This window comes from Sinocyclocheilus anshuiensis, unplaced genomic scaffold, assembly GCF_001515605.1.
Source record: "Sinocyclocheilus anshuiensis isolate Anshui unplaced genomic scaffold, SAMN03320099.WGS_v1.1 scaffold1721, whole genome shotgun sequence".
In the NCBI taxonomy this organism is placed as follows: Eukaryota; Metazoa; Chordata; class Actinopteri; order Cypriniformes; family Cyprinidae; genus Sinocyclocheilus; species Sinocyclocheilus anshuiensis.
In genome coordinates, this window is record NW_015540939.1 from 22,313 (window position 1) to 30,061 (window position 7,749).

General features: G+C 38.4%; 1 protein-coding gene across 1 annotated transcript in view; it reads left to right on the top strand.

The window, feature by feature from the left end:
- Nucleotides 1-1,417: 1,417 nt before the first annotated feature.
- LOC107689603 (NACHT, LRR and PYD domains-containing protein 6-like) overlaps nt 1,418-7,749 on the top strand; it is a gene marked incomplete at its 3' end in the record, with an annotated part of 22,070 nt that continues 15,738 nt past the window's right edge. The window contains exon 1 of the mRNA XM_016487647.1: nt 1,418-1,430. The remainder of the gene's footprint in view (nt 1,431-7,749) is intronic.

Below are 7,749 nucleotides of genomic sequence, written 5' to 3' on the forward strand. Positions count from 1 at the left end.
TTTGTTGCAATTTGTGGCTTGTTAGTGAAAGTAAAAATGTGAAATATGCAAATTTTCTAAGGTTATGGGTGGCTCTTAAAAGAGTCTTTCTTGATACTACTGGTGGTGGTCCTGATGTTGATGTTACTGATGGTAGTGGTCCTCATGTTACTGCTAAAGCTTGTTCTGATGGTGGTGGGAGTCATCACAAGGCATTAGATGACAGAATGCTGCCATGCAACTTCACCTGCAGGAGAAGAGAAGTGGGTGGTGTACCTCGGTCTAATTTCCGGTGCTTCCCTAGAGGTGTTGTTGCTGCCTACTCACTGGATGGGCTGCATAGCAAGCTGCTGCTCCAATGGCAGGGGGCACAACTTCCTTCCTCTTCATCAGCATCCTCAAAGCGAAGGAAATTGTGAAGGATGCAAGCGGCCTTCACCACTACATCGGCAACTTTTGGTGAGACACCAAGCACTCTGCGGTAGAGTCTCCACTGTGCAGCAAGGATCCCAAATGTGCACTCCACCATCCTCCTTGCACGGGAAAGACAGTAATTGAACACACGCTTCTCTCTGTCAAGGTGTTTTCCTGGGTAGGGTCGGAGAAGGTTCTTCTTCAGAAGAAAAGCCTCATCACCCACAAATACATTTGGCACAGGCTGGAGGTCTTCTGCTCCTGGTAAAGGTGCATCCTCTGGCAGGTCAAGGGTCCCCTGGTGGAGGGCCTTACCAAAGTCAGAGGCACAGAGGGTCCACCATCGCTGCTTTTCCCATATGCCCCCACACCCACTATCCGGAAAAGGTACCTGGCATCAACTACTGCTAGGAGGACGATGGAGAAGCTCCCTTTGTAATTGTAATACATGGACCCTGTTGATGATGGGGCCTGTATTGCAACATGCTTCCCATCAATTGCTCCCAGGCAGTTGGGGAAGTTCCATAGCCTATGGAAGTCTTCAGCGATCTTCTTCCAGTGGTGTTGTTCAGGGAAAGGCATGTATTCCTGGACCATGCCAGACCATATTGCCTCACACATATCTTTTACAATTCCTGCCACTGTGCAGTAACCCATCCTGTAGCTAAAAGCTATTGATCAAAATGAGTCTCCAGTTGATAGATACCTGAAATAAATACAGAAAAAGTTGCATTGGTTCATAAATGATATATATATATATATATATATATATATATCACTGTTCAATCGATTTTGCAGATGTCCCAAACTGTCAGAAGGGAGTTAAAATAACTTTGCACCAGTCTTCTGGTTCCAGTCTTCACACTTTCACATGTGCTGCTGATATGATTAGTCAATTAATGTTAGCTGGTCATTTTGGGTCAGGATCAAAAAAATGAATTTTGTTTTTTGGTGAAAAGTTCATTTTTTGGTCAATGAAGCTTTTAGCAATTATTTAAAATGTATCTGATCACTCTACACAATAATCTAGAAACAATGTGAATGAACACCACAACAGCTTAAGCAGCAAACTTTGCAAAACACAACATTTATGTCACTGCCAAAACTTTTTGCCATGACTGCATACTATAAAATAATTATATTTTTATTTATTTTAGATTATCAGGTTTTTGGGGAAAAAATTAAAAGTAAACTAAACTAATATTATTAATTATTTTATTTATTATAGTTATATTTAATGTGCAGTGTTAGCACCAAAGCAAATCTGCAGATGCTCTCTTGAGAACCAGACTGAAAAACTGATGTGCATCCCTGCTGATGGAAGAGCATGTAAATGCAGCCGCTGCTAAAACCAACCATGAACTGATCAGCTGTCTGGACTTTTGATGTACCAGCAACTACCTAAACATTTCCAAAAAGTTTCCAACACCACCTGTTAAAATTAATACATTTGAACCACATTACATGAACACGATCTACATTGTTGAAACATATTTTCAATGTCCTCCTGCAGTTAGTTCCTTTTTTATGAGTTTTGCAAGTTCCTTTTTACATAAATGCAACATTTTCACAAAAACAGTTCCTTTCTGCAGATATACTGGCCGCACAAACACAACACAGTCCACTATGGGAGAGAAACTAGGGTTAGGTTGCTGACACTGAAGCTGTCCAATAGTGTAAATGAAAATATAGAAAAGGGTAAAACTCAGAAACTATGCAGAGAAGATGAAAAAAATAACATTGAAGATGTCTAATAATATGTGGATGTTGTAAGAGTAAAGTCAGAAAAGAGATTATAGATTAAATGCCACGAGAATCCAGTAATCTGAACTCACAGGCACTGAGATTAATTTGAGAATATATTTCAGTAGATTGTTCAATGTATAAGTTATAGTTTTTTTTACCTCTTTAAAATTATGTTTCATATGTAACGGAGGCCAGCGAGTAAGTGCTGTGCAGGTAAACCTCAAGTGTAATTCTAGCGCACAGTATGAACCACAGGAAAAGTGTCTACAAAATAAACCTAACTGTAAAACCTTTTTAAAATGTAAAGAATGCACGAATGTTTCCTCTTTTTAGGTTAATTAATGACAAATTTGTGGAATTCATAGATGATTTTAGGTGTTTAGGTACAGTCTCTATGAGTACCAGATTGTGTTCATAGCTGAGTGTTTGAATTGAAGTGACTTAATTTAAAAGAAATATTAGATACCAGCCAAGATCCTCACAGATGACAGAGAGAAGTTAAAACATATGTTTGGAGGAGATTGAAATAAAGTGCTGCTTGTGTTTATAGATGGATGGTACAGAGAGAGCAGCAGATCTGATCATCATAAACAACATAGAGGAACAAGTGAGTGAAAGATTGTGTGTGTTTGTGTGTGTGTGTGTGTACTGGTATTCACTACAGTACAGGGAACCAAATGTCCCCACAAGTATAGTAATACCAGTAAATTTTGATGAAAATGTTTTGGTCCCCATGAGGAAACCATATAAATCATAGAGAATGAAGTGTTCTGAAAATCTAAAATAGTAAAAAGTTTTCTGTGAGGGGTAAGTTTCGGTGTAGGGTTAGGGTAAGGCTATAGATAATACAGTTTGTACAGTATAAAAACCATTACGTCTATGGAATTAAGCCATAATGATATGAATACCAGTGTGTGTGTGTGCATGTACTTGTGAGGACCAAATGTCCTCACTTATATTGTGAAATACTTTGACAACCCACTAGTGAGGAAATTTTACTGATCGTGTGTGTGTGAAAAGACGTATAAATTGGCCCAAACATGTTTTGATGTAAATCTAGTGTTCTGCATGTGTTTCTGTGAAGGGTAGATATTGTGAAATACTTTGACAACCCACTAGTGAGGAAATTTTACTGATCCTCACTAGTTAAAAAGACGTATAAATTGGCCCAAACATGTTTTGATGTAAATCTAGTGTTCTGCATGTGTTTCTGTGAAGGGTAGGGGTAGGGATTGAGTTAGGGAATAGAAAATATCATTAACCTGATATAAAATCAGTGGAAGTCTATGCAATGCAATGCAGTGTCCTCACTAAGATAGTGAAACAAATCTGTGTGTGTGTGTGTGTGTGTGTGTGTGTGTGTGTGTGTGTGTGTGTGTGTGTGATTATTATTTCATAAATGATTCTCACAGTCAATATCATATCACACAGAAAGCAGCGCTGAACATCTAACGCTGATCTGTTGATGCAGGTTCTGGGAGCCTGGACAACCGAATACAAAAGAGGAAGACTGCTCTAACTCATTCACCAGGATGGGCTGATTTTCCATGTGATGATACATATAAATGGATCTGTGAGATGGGTATTTTTAAATGACTCATTACAATAAACGTTTATGTATATAGTGTATTTTGAACATCTAAATATGTCTGTTAAACATCAAGTCATGTGTTTCGTAATTTTACAGTTTTTATTTGAATGCCACTTTAATTAGGTTATAATGTAAAATAAATAAATGAAATAAAAAATAAAAACCATTGTAATATTACAGCTTTCATATTAAACTATTTAAATTCACTTTGTTTTGAATGTTCAGGCAAACTTTGTCACATCTGAAGATCTAAACTAAAATCTGCATGTGAAAAACAACAGCGATTCTATGGACTGAAATAATATCTGTAATACACTGATTTATAAATGTCCATACATACAGAATTGTTCCAATATTCTTAAAGGGCTCATCAGATGAACATTTTCCACAAGTTGGCATGATTTATTAGGGTCTTCATGAAATGTCTGTAACATATTTTGCTTAAAAACACTCAATGGCTGTGTAAACAACACCCTTTTTGCCTTGTCAAAAACAGCTCTGCTCACACCAACCCGTTTTGGTGTATGTCTCTTTAATTTGACAACAGAACAATACTGACAAACAGCCGTAAAGGCGAGATGAGGGCGTAAGCAGTACAGGCTAAGATCGTGGCAGGCGGCAGAGAATCACAGTCCAATAAATAGATACGGGTCAGGGAAGGCGGCAGAGAATCCAGAAACGAGAAACAGTCCAGGTCACAACAGAATAAACAATCCACAATGAAGAAACGCTCAGAGATGATCACCTAGGCAAATCAAGACTTCGCAAGGATGTGTGTGTGTGGTGTGATTATATGGAGTGAGTGTAATGACTAGCAGGTGTGTGTGTGCAATCAGTCCCAGGTATGTGGGCTTATGGGAATTGGAGTCCGAATAAGAATCAGTCAATACTCTGGTGAGGAGTCTAAACGAAATTAAAATGGTGTAATTTGACTTAGTCCTAGGTATGTGGGTCCTTTCCAGATTCTGAGTTTTCTACATGGAAATCTGAGACGTAGCTCTCTGGCGGACAACCAGACCCACTGTCCAGGGATGTACTGGGGTTGAGGGTGACGATGACGATTGGCTTGTTCCTCCTGTCTTCTTACCGCACGTTGAAGATGGGTGTGTGCACGGTTCCAAGTTTTCTCACTTCGTTGAAGCCATTCAGTGACAGAGGGAAGATTGGATGGTTCTCCAGGAAGCGGCACAGGCATTTACAAATGTGATTTTATCTGTGGACATTTTTGGACAAAATTGGTTCTTTAGTAACTGGACAGTAGCATTTATTAACCGAGACATTCCCTTTCAGTCAGTCACGTTCGACGTTACGTCAGTCGTGACTGACGCGGTATGCATATGATTTAATATGAAGTGTCCGTAACGCATTATTATGGTTGATAAGAGCAAAGAATGGAGATGAGTTGTTGATCATAATTAGAATAGACATAAGTTGGATTTATACAGAAAGTTTCTGTATAAGTTAATTGCATTAATAATTATTATACGACATAAACTTAATCTTTAAAAAGTTACGGACGTGACTGTGAGTGCTGAATAGTCCTGATCTCATAAATCTAGCCCTTATAAATTCAAAAATCATCGCTGTTTAGACAAAGTGAGTTTATAAATTTTTCGGTCAAGTCTCCATCTTTCTACAAAATGCTTACTGTTGACATAAATTAAAAAATGGGCAGCCTTTGATCTCTCATTTGAAAACATGAAATATAGTTGGATGAAAATGTAATTTTACTATAGGTGTACCCCTCATATGTGGTGGATAAACACAGCGATTTCCTTCAAATTTCTTTTAAAGCACGGTAATGCAGTACAGACCTAAATGTACAACTTAAACAGGGTTTTGTTCTTTTGCTAAAAAAAAATGTTTTTCATGGTAAGGTTGACATTTGCATGGAATTGCTCATATAGGCAATTTGTTGATTCTATGGTCCCAAGAAAGTTCACTGGAGTTAAATATTAGTAAGACTAAAGAGTTGTGTTGTGGGAGGTTTCGTTCGTTTAAAGGGGTGGTCGACCAGCTATTTTCAAAGGCTTGATTGTGTTTATGGGGTGCACTGTAACATGTGCTCAGGCTTCGTTTAAAAAAAAAAAAATAATAAAAATTTCACATATTTTACCTTTATTCTACACCGCTTTTTCTGTTCTCCTAAAACGGTCTGTTGACTTCCTGGTTCTATGAAGCCCCTCCCTCAGAAATACTCAATGGGCTCAGATTGGTTAGTTGGCCCAGTGTGTTGTGATTCGCTAACCACCTAGTGCACGTTGTACAGAAACGTCACGCCCCGTACCATAACGGGGAGTTGCATGTGCTCCGGGGGATTGTCAACAATGGTGTCAATATTACCTTATCAATTTGAGCCCGAATCAGACCCAAAGCTTCATACATGCACAAAATATCTATGCTTTTCATATAATCGTTCTAACAAATGATACTACAGTCCTGGCAGGGATTTTTTGATTACAGACTGTGGATCTACAGTGATCGCCACTGACTGTATAGCACCATTAGTTTTGTCTTGTGTAGCCAAATATCTGTCACCAGAACTAGGAGCCCATTACAAAGACTAACCATGGCATTGGATGAGCCTATCAGGCTAGATGAAATAATTACTTGTATTGGCCTCTTGCGGTGTAACAAGGCTCCAGGGCCCGATGGTTTCCCTTTAGACTTTTATATAAGAACTTCTCTACACAAGTAGCCCCCTTACTGTTCGATATGTTTAATGAGTCATTTCAACAAGGCTTTCTTCCAGTCTCGTTAAATCAAGCATCAATCTCCCTTCTCTTAAAAAAAAAAACAAAGACCCCACTTTATGTAGTAGTTACAGGCCCATTAGTTTATTGAATGCTGATATAAAAATGTTAGCAAAGGTGTTGGCAAGGCGCATGGATTCATGTCTGCCTGATATCATATCTGATGACCAAACTGGGTTTATTAGGGGACATCAGATGTCATCTAATATTCGACGTTTGCTAAATATAATTTTGTACCCATTTACTTCAGTAGCTCCTGAAATGATTATATCCCTCGACGCTGAAAAAGCATTTGACCACGTAGAATGGAATTATTTCTTTAATGTTTTAGGAAAATTTGGCTTCGGGCACAATTTGATTTCATGGATTCGTCTTTTATACTCTGCTCCCTCCGCAAGTATTAAAACTAATTTTGACAGTTCTTCTTTCTTTTCTCTTTCTCGGGGGACAAGGCAGGGATGCCCTCTGTCCCCTCTTCTTTTTGCTTTGGCAATTGAGCCGCTTTCTGTTGCCTTAAAATCTTCCTCATTAATATCCGGCATCCGCAGGGGAGGCGCTGAACATTGAGTCTCTTTATACGCAGGCGATTTGTTGCTATATCTTCAGGATCCTGTAGGCTGTGCTGATGAGGTTATGCGCCTGCTTGACACCTTTGGCTCTTTTTCTGCTTACAAATTGAATTTTACAAAAAGTGAATGTTTCCCCTTAAATGACGCAGCTAGGAAAATACCTAAAAGTGCCCTACCCTTTCATTTTTCTTCTACTGGGTTTCGTTATTTAGGGGTAAATATTTCTCATTCTTTTAGTTCTATATTTAAGAATAATTTCACCAATTTGTTTGAACAAATTAAACTTGATTTAAAACGTTGGGACAGCCTACCTCTCTGTCTGGTAGGGAGAGTGGAGACTATTAAAATTAATGTTCTTCCACGTCTTTTATTCCTCTTTCAATCCCTCTCTATTTTTCTAGCTAAATCTTTTTTAAACTGTCTTGATAAAACAATTTCCTCTTTTATTTGGGCATGTAAGATTCCCAATGTAAGATAAGTTATTCTTCAGCGCCGTAAATGTGATGGTGGTTTAGCCCTGCCAAATTTTCTATTTTATTACTGGTCCGCTAATATTTCCAAGATTTCATTATGGTGTAATGCTCCAGAGTCTAACTGGTGTACACTAGAAGCTGCTACTTGTACTGCTACTGCTACTTCTAGCGATACAAGAAATCCCATTGTGCTGTCAATTTCGAAAACATTTTCAGTTAGAATC